This window comes from Nelumbo lutea, chromosome 3 (genome assembly GCF_056320005.1).
Source record: "Nelumbo lutea isolate HS-2025 chromosome 3, American lotus-T2T, whole genome shotgun sequence".
NCBI classification, from domain to species: Eukaryota; Viridiplantae; Streptophyta; class Magnoliopsida; order Proteales; family Nelumbonaceae; genus Nelumbo; species Nelumbo lutea.
Window position 1 is genome coordinate 39,667,833 of NC_142686.1, and position 8,529 is coordinate 39,676,361.

The following is an 8,529-nucleotide window of genomic DNA, read 5'->3' on the forward strand; positions in this document are numbered from 1 at the left end:
TACAAACAGTCCACCAATATTATATCATTTTTTCCAACAAATACATTGTTTTTAGCTAATACAACTTTGTCTACTTCAAATGTGAGATTCAGCCCTACTTTGTTGAAGAGTGCACCTGGCACCAAGTTTCTTTAGATCTCTAGAACATGCAACACATCATTTAGCATTAGGATTTTTTTTGAAGTCAATTTCAAGAGCACATTTCCCTTGCTGATGACCTTTTAAGTCTTTGAGTTTCCCATGAAGACTTGCTCTCCCTTAGTCTAAGTTGTGTACTCATAGAAATAGCCACGATTCCCACATATGTGCTTAGTAGCACTAGTGTCCAACACCCATTCCTTCGGTTTATCAACTACGTTTGCCTCGGTTACCATGGATGCAATAACATCCTCAATCAAGTTGACTTTTGGTTTCCCAGAGTCTATTTTTTCAGTGATAACAATTTTTCTTGTAGTGCTCAAGTTTACCACATACATAGCATTTTCCTTTCTTTTGTTGTTTCTTAAACTTTTGATCGTTTTTCACATTTAGGCTCTTTTTGAATTTTGTAATCATTTCCTCCACCATGTTGGTTTTAGAAAACTGATCTTTCTTAACTTCAGTTTTGAATTTTGTAGTTGTTTTCCTTTCTTTAATTTTGATTCGGACCACTACTTGATCTAAAGTAGTGTTTTTTCTCTTATGCTCCATACTTGTTTTGAAATCCTTCTATGTATATTACAATTTTTTTTTATGAGAGAACTGATAACAAATTCATATGATAGTATCATGCCTTTCTTTGTTAGTTCCTCCACAAGTCCTTGAAACTCATCCATCTTGGAAAATACATCAATGTCCTCCTTTATGGTAAAATGTAGGAAATTGGCTATAATATATTTTTTGTTTCCAATATTTTCCAAAGCATATTTGTTGTTCAAACCACTCCAAAACTCATAAGCAAAGTTGTAGAAACAGTAGACATTGTACGCTTCATTGGACAAGCAATTCAAAATATGGTTCTTATAGAGGTGGTCAACTGTGAGCTAGTGTTTTGCAATAATAGAACAAGTTGGTTCCTCCATGTTTAGTGGGTTGAGTTTAGTCCAAGCGGAGGCTACCATGAACTATTTAATTGCAAATAGAAGTTGTTGTCTTCAATGCTTGTAGTTGGTTCCATTGAATGGTTCAATCTTTAACAAATCAGGAATTGTTGATAGCATCTAGTTTTCGCTACTGAGTCGACCAACACTTTATTTATAGAGTGCTCTTTGTCACCTAAATGGACACATATGTCCTTTCAAAGAGATGTCTCTCTAGAAGAAAACTTTTGAAAGGAAAAAAAAAGTTTAAATGGACAAACCGGTTAAGGTGATGCTACAAACCAAATGGTCAAAAGGGTAAAACGTTAAAGTGATGTGTGTGTGTGTGTGTATACACGTGCAACCATGCCCTAGCTTAACTCAACTTAGCGTGCGTGTGTGAAAAGCACCCCAAACCCCCCTCACATGTCTGTAGTGATATATAGTGCTTTCCTCCTTTAGGTCCCTACTCATAGAGAAAGCAAGCCTACTAATATACTCAAGTTTATCACTTTTTCAAGCAATGTGAGACAAGAGTTTTTCACCTACAAGCAAGAATAGAGAAAAGACAAAAGACAAAAAAACAAAAAAGCAAAGAAGAGGGAAGTGAGATTCTTGAAATTTTGAATCTCACTCCAACATGAATTAAGTTGCATCTCTTAGCGGTGGGCATACTTGTGAAACATGAATCATTTGCTTCAAACTCACAAGAAGTTATTGGATTTTATGAAAATAGTTTCATTGCAATAATAAGCCATCGATGCATGTAAGGTGTAAAGGCTAGAACAAAGCTAGGGCCTGGGAAATCCTCAAACAGTGGGCTAGAGCTTTTGATATATGAAACTTTTACTTTATTTGAACACATCTACCTTAGTAACTTATCTTCAAGAATGAAAAGATAAGCAAATGGATGGAGCAAGCGCTGGTGGGAGAAATCAAATGGACTATGCAGTTTTTTTTATTATTATAAAATATCACATATATGTAGAAACAATAATGTTGCAACCCAAACTATAGCAAATATGGCTAAGCAACAAGGAGATCTTGCCTTTTATGACACTCCCATTGTCTTAGGGATTTGTTTTAGTGATCAAAAAGATTGGATCGGATTTGAATCATGGTATATCCGAATTTAATCGGATAATATACAATTTATATCCAATTTGATCCGATGATTCCATTGAATATGACCAAGATCAATTCGAATTCGAAATTGTTACAGATATCAAATATCCAAATATGATCCAATCCAATTTAATTTTTATAAAATTTAACAAATCATTAAAAGGAAAAGCATAACAATATTGTGTATAATGAAAAGCATTTTTTCAACTATTTTTACACATATATACATGTCTTGTTATAAAAAAATAAATAATATAAAAAGTTACAAAGATGCAATATAAACCCATTTATAATATAGGATTGAATAAGGGGGTGATTTGAATTCAACCCGATTGTTAATCAAACCCTATTATTTTATCCGTTCTGATAGGGGATATCCGAATCCAACAAAATAGGATCAGATTTGAATTTGGATTGGATAATGATCCGGTCCATTTGCACGGTTGCACCTCTAATTTCTTTCTTAGCCCAAGTTATTTATATATGTTATTTGCACAATTAATAAAATGTGTCTATATATATGTTATTTATTTATAAATTTGTTTATGTTGAACTTTTGTAATTTTTTATATTATTTACTTTTTCTAAAAATGCATGTATAAAATTATATGGGAGTAATGTTTTGATGCAGGGATAAGCTCCTATTAGTTATCTTCCTGTTAGATATTTGGATTGGATTGGATCAGAACGGATAATAGGATCCAATATTATTAGGCACATTTTATTAGTAGAGTAATGATTTGATGAGATCCTTCTTAGTGGGTGATTTTTTTTAAACCCTAAAACTTACTTTACATGGAGAGGTGACCATCTTAAAATTGTATTAACCATTACCAAAGAGAGACATAAAATTATATGGGAGGGTGTAGACCACCTTGCCTCAGGGCCTAAATACAAGAATCTCCCTAAATATCTTAACCCACTCAAGGTAAAGCTTCAATGAAGCAAACAAAAAATAAAGCACCATTAATAAAACCTTACCGAAGGGATATTAAATAAATCTTCTCTGAGTAACTGCTTGAGACCTATAGGAACTTGAGGATATGAATAAAACAGATTTCATCTCTTTTAATTTACACCTCTTTTAACTAGACTAGAAAACATGCACATGGCAATTTTAAATGATGATGATGATGATGATATATGGGTACAAATTTTTCTATAGTTTTTGATTTCTATGTGTAAAAATAATTCTTACTTATCACACTAATCATGTTTAACATGATAAATATATAATATTAGAGATGTGTCCAAATGCTTTTTAAAAGAAATATTTATTTTTTTTGTATTTTTAGGTATTTTATCTTTTTATTTTTTATTATTTAATTATAGCATCATGGAGTAACCCATTTGACCTGGATGATTGAATTGCTTACGTACCCACCACCCACACATAAACTGTTTCATTTTTGGGTCAATTTAGAAAAACATGGGTTTTATATTGTTAAAAATATATGACATGGATCTATTTAATACAACTTATTGGAAAAATACCTTATTTAATGAGAGAATATGAGCTAATGCATTAAATATAAGACTTAAGAAGAAATTGAATGAGATAAAAAACAATAGTTAAATTACAAGCTCTTTCGTAATTTTAATAATAGTATAGATAGATATATAGATAACGATAATCATCACATTTGTCACCTTACACAAATGTGATGGAACTAGGGCTATTAATGGGTTGGGTATGACCCGATGGACCTAAACTGATTTGGCTGGTTCTAGTTCTGGTTTCAGGATGTGTACCAATGGGTTAGTTCTGGTTCCTAATCTATTGTCCCAATTATTATTGGTTGGGAATGGTTCTACCCAATCCCAAACCAATTTAGACCCTTCCCAAGCCATACATACATTTTAGACCCAGAACTGGATCGATTGGTTCTAGTGTTTGATCCAACTGAGACCCTAGTTGGTTCTGGTTCCGGGATCTATATAATTTAAACCCTAATTGATTCTAGGATTGAACCAACTTAGACCCTAGAACTAATCATTTCAGTTCTGAGTCTAAAATATCAAACTTTATAGGGTCTGATTCGGTTCTGGGACCTTAATATTTCTTATTGGATCAATTTCAGTTCTACCCTATCCCAACCCAGATCCGATTCTTTGACCGCCCTAGATGGAATTCAATCTTCAAAGAGTTGGTGAGAAAAGTTGGATTGTGGAAATACTATCGTGGCTGTCATAATCATCCTTGAAACAAGTTTGAAAATTGTAAATAAGATCCGAGGGACCATTCGGAGTAAGAGCAAATCAACAATTTACACCAACAAGTCTGCTCCTTGATTCGCTTGTCTACAGTCATGGGAATGTTGATTGACATAATGCCAATGTAACTTGCTTTTTGCTCTAAATACAACCTATTGCTTTGTCTACGTACCCAGGTGTCTTAGACCATCCAAAGTTTATTTTGATGGCTCTGAAGATGGTAGGTTTCTATTCTACCATATTCGATTACTATTTACCATGTTGAGCCTTGAATTATATGAATATTAATGAACAAGCTTTTTATATTACCTACCTGATCAGGAGGGCCCAATTTCTTTAATATATAACCTTCGATATTTTTACCCATTTATTATTTGATCATACAGTTCTACAGTCTCTCTCTCTACCTTCCCGTTCCATTGCAATGTCATTCTTCCACTTCCATTTCATGTGGTCAGGTTTCTGTTAGTTAATTCCTGTGGATGATAATAGCATGGTGCCGTGGTCTATATATGTCCTTTTTCATTACTGAAAACAAATTGTCCAAGAAGTGTTAGGAACATAATTAGCAATTTTATGTGCTTTATAACATTGTATTTCGAAAACACAAAACATGTGAATAATTCAGGAAATGTATATAATACATAAATAATATTATTACTACTTTAAAAAACCTGGAATAATAAATTCAGGAAATTTTAGTTATTAACTTTAAAGTTTAAAATGTATTTATATTTTTATACGTTTTTGCTTCTAAAACAAACATAATTAGATAAAATATGATTTATATTTATATGTAATGTGTTATATTATACTAGCGGGGACCCGTGCGATGCACAAGCTTTATTAAGCCAAAGCTAAACAATATAAACACATAAGATTATATGATTGTTTTATATTTTAACTTTTTAATGACCAATCTGATTGAATTCGACCCAAGTTGGTCGATTTTCTAGTATTTCCGATTAGTTTTGGCTCAGCAATTTTCCAACCCAATCAAGTAAGGTCAGTTTTGGTTTGGCCATTTGTAAACCTACCAAAACTAAATAGACCTGACCATAGATATATATATTAATGTTATATATTTTGATATGATAAAGTGGGAAAAATCTCATATTTTTTAGTCTAAAATATTTTATATCATAAATTTATTTTTTAATTTACTTATTAATAATACAACCACAATTTATTAAATTTAAATTTAATTTTTAAGTTTAAATCTTATGTACAAACAAACCAAACCAAAAATAGACCCAAATGATACAACCCGAGTTAGCAGGTTTTTACTAATGGTCAATCGGTTTCAAGTGACAAACTCCCGACCTAACTAGGTCGATTTGGTTGGCAAAACAACCGGCAACCAAACTGAACCAATCCTTGAACCCTTCTAGTTTTAACTAAATTAATAGTCTAATCTCTAATAAATAACAATAGTTTGATCTCTAATATTTATTGAAAATTTATAGCAAAAATAAACAACTATTAAAAATAAATTTATAATGAAAATACAATAGATATCTAATAAAAATACAATAAATATTAAAAATATATTAAATTGGTTAATAAATAGATCAGTCTCAAATAATGATTTAACCTATATTAATTATTAATCAATAAATTATAAAAAATATAATAGTTGTTTGATCTCCAATAATTATTAACAATTTTCTATTAAATAACAAAACAAAAACAGATTTATAAATAATTATTGAAAACATAATTATTGAAAGTTGTTTTCTTTAATTATTAATTGATATAACTGAAATTAGTTATTTAAAATATTATTTAGTTATTTAAATAATATTTTTATTTAAAATTTTAAAATATTAATTATTTACTGAATTTAATAATCTATAAAATTATAATTAGTACTATTATTACATGATTTATTATTAATTTTGTAAAATATTAAATTATTATTAATATGAATATTATGAAATATATTATAATTATTTTCTACTTTTAAGTTTTTTTAATTTATTACATAATTTCATTATTTTAACTATTTAAAATTTAGTCATGTCAAATATTTCGTTATTGATTTATTCAAATAATATGTAAAATACTTAAAATTTTCGTTATTTGAATTTTATTTATCTTATAGTTATTAAATAATATTAAATACTTTCTTATATAATTATTTAACTATTTTTAATCTTTTGTTATTTAAGATATTTAGTTATTGAAATATTTTAATAATTTTTTAACTTTAGATATTTATTATTTGAATAACATTTAAATTTAATAATTCATAAAATTATAATTTATATTGTTACTACATAATTTCATGATGAATTTTGTAAAATTATAGAATTATTAATAATATGAATGTTGTTAAATCTTTTAATATTTAAATAATTTTGAAATTTTTTAATTCAAACTTTCTTTAGATAGGTGTAGATAAAATGTAGGGGACAGGATAAATAGGAATTGGAGATAGTTTAGGAGAGAACCTCTTTACTAAATTACAGATAATTTAAGAGATAAATAGGAGTTAGACATAATTTAAGAGATAAATAGGAGTGAGATAATGTAAGAGATAAATAGGAATTAGAGACAATTTAGTGGGAAGTTGGGAAGGTGGTGCCACTTGGTTAAACATTAGAAAAGAAAATCCCTTTTTCTTTATGGTTGTTAGAAATAATTAACACTATGTTATTTCCTTATTGGTTTAATGGGTAATCAAGGTTCAAAGTATTGATACGTATCAACCTATATTGGCCGATACGCCCTTACAGAGGGTGTATTGGGGTTTTGACTGGTTTAGGGGGTGGACATACCTTAAACCAGCCCCTTTGAACCAGATTTGAAAAAAAAAACTAAAAAACTACCAATACGCCTCTACCAATGTATCGAGTGTATCGATATTTTGAACCTTATGGGTAATTATATGGAATTAAAAAAATAAAGAATACAAAAATACAAAAAATTAGGAAGGGGGTTGAGAGTCATGGTGACGTGAACTGTCTTGTATATATATATATATATATATTTTTGCACATTTACATATAAAATATGTCAAAATATTCATATATTCATACTTCACGTTTAATTACTAACTATGATTAAAAGATTACAATCCTAAAAAAGGAGAAAAAGGGAAAAAATGCATAGAAAAAAATCAAAAGCCCATCACTAGAGCATAGGAGTGGCCACGAGCCGAGCTTTTCATGAGCTATTCGAGCTCGGCTCGGCTCAGTTTAAACCAAGCTTCGAGCCGAGCTCGAGCCCAATGAAGCTCGCGAGCCTAATATAATAAATAAGTATTTTTTATTATATACATGCATGCATGCATACATACATATGCACATGCATACATACATACATACATATAATAAATAATTTTTTTTTATGTATAATAGTAAATAATTTTTATAATTCTTATTTTTTGTATGTAAAATAAAAATATTTTTATATTTATATTTTTTATTATATATATAATAAATAATTTTTATAATTCTTAATTTTTTGTATGTAAAATAAAAAATATTTATATACATATTGTTTTTTTTTTTTTTTTTAGAAAAAAGTTGACTTGCAGTCGAGCTCGAGTCGAGTTGAACTCGAACTTGCGAGCTTTGAGCCGAGCCGAACTCAAGCTCAAGTTTGTAACTCGAACCTAACTCAATTTCAACAAACATAACTCAAATAACCAAGTATTCAGCTTGACTCGGCTTGAATCCACCTCAGTGCAGAACCGATGAGATCAATGGTTTTGATTGGCTGGAGCTGGACGATAAAAATATCTCGACGTCGCTGAAGCATAGAAATCTCCCGTTAGGACGTCAGGGAGAAGATACAAATGAACCGGAATGAGCCCTCTAATTGGACTTTATTTTTTTTCTGGTAAACGAAAAATTATATTAGAGAAAAACAGTTTTTTTTTTTTATCTTTTTGATAGAAGAGATCGAAAAATAGAATTAGAGTGATACTACAAAAGGGGTCTATCTGAGTCACGGCCATCCAGTCAAGCACCCACCTGATTCAAATTGGATTTGGAGTTGTCGACCAACGTACCCTGTTAAACAAATAAGTGAATGTATCGGTGACTTGGGATGCACAACCTATTCTAAATTTCTAATCGGGCTCATCGAAGGACGGAAACAGCTGAGACAGTATTCTGTAATCAGT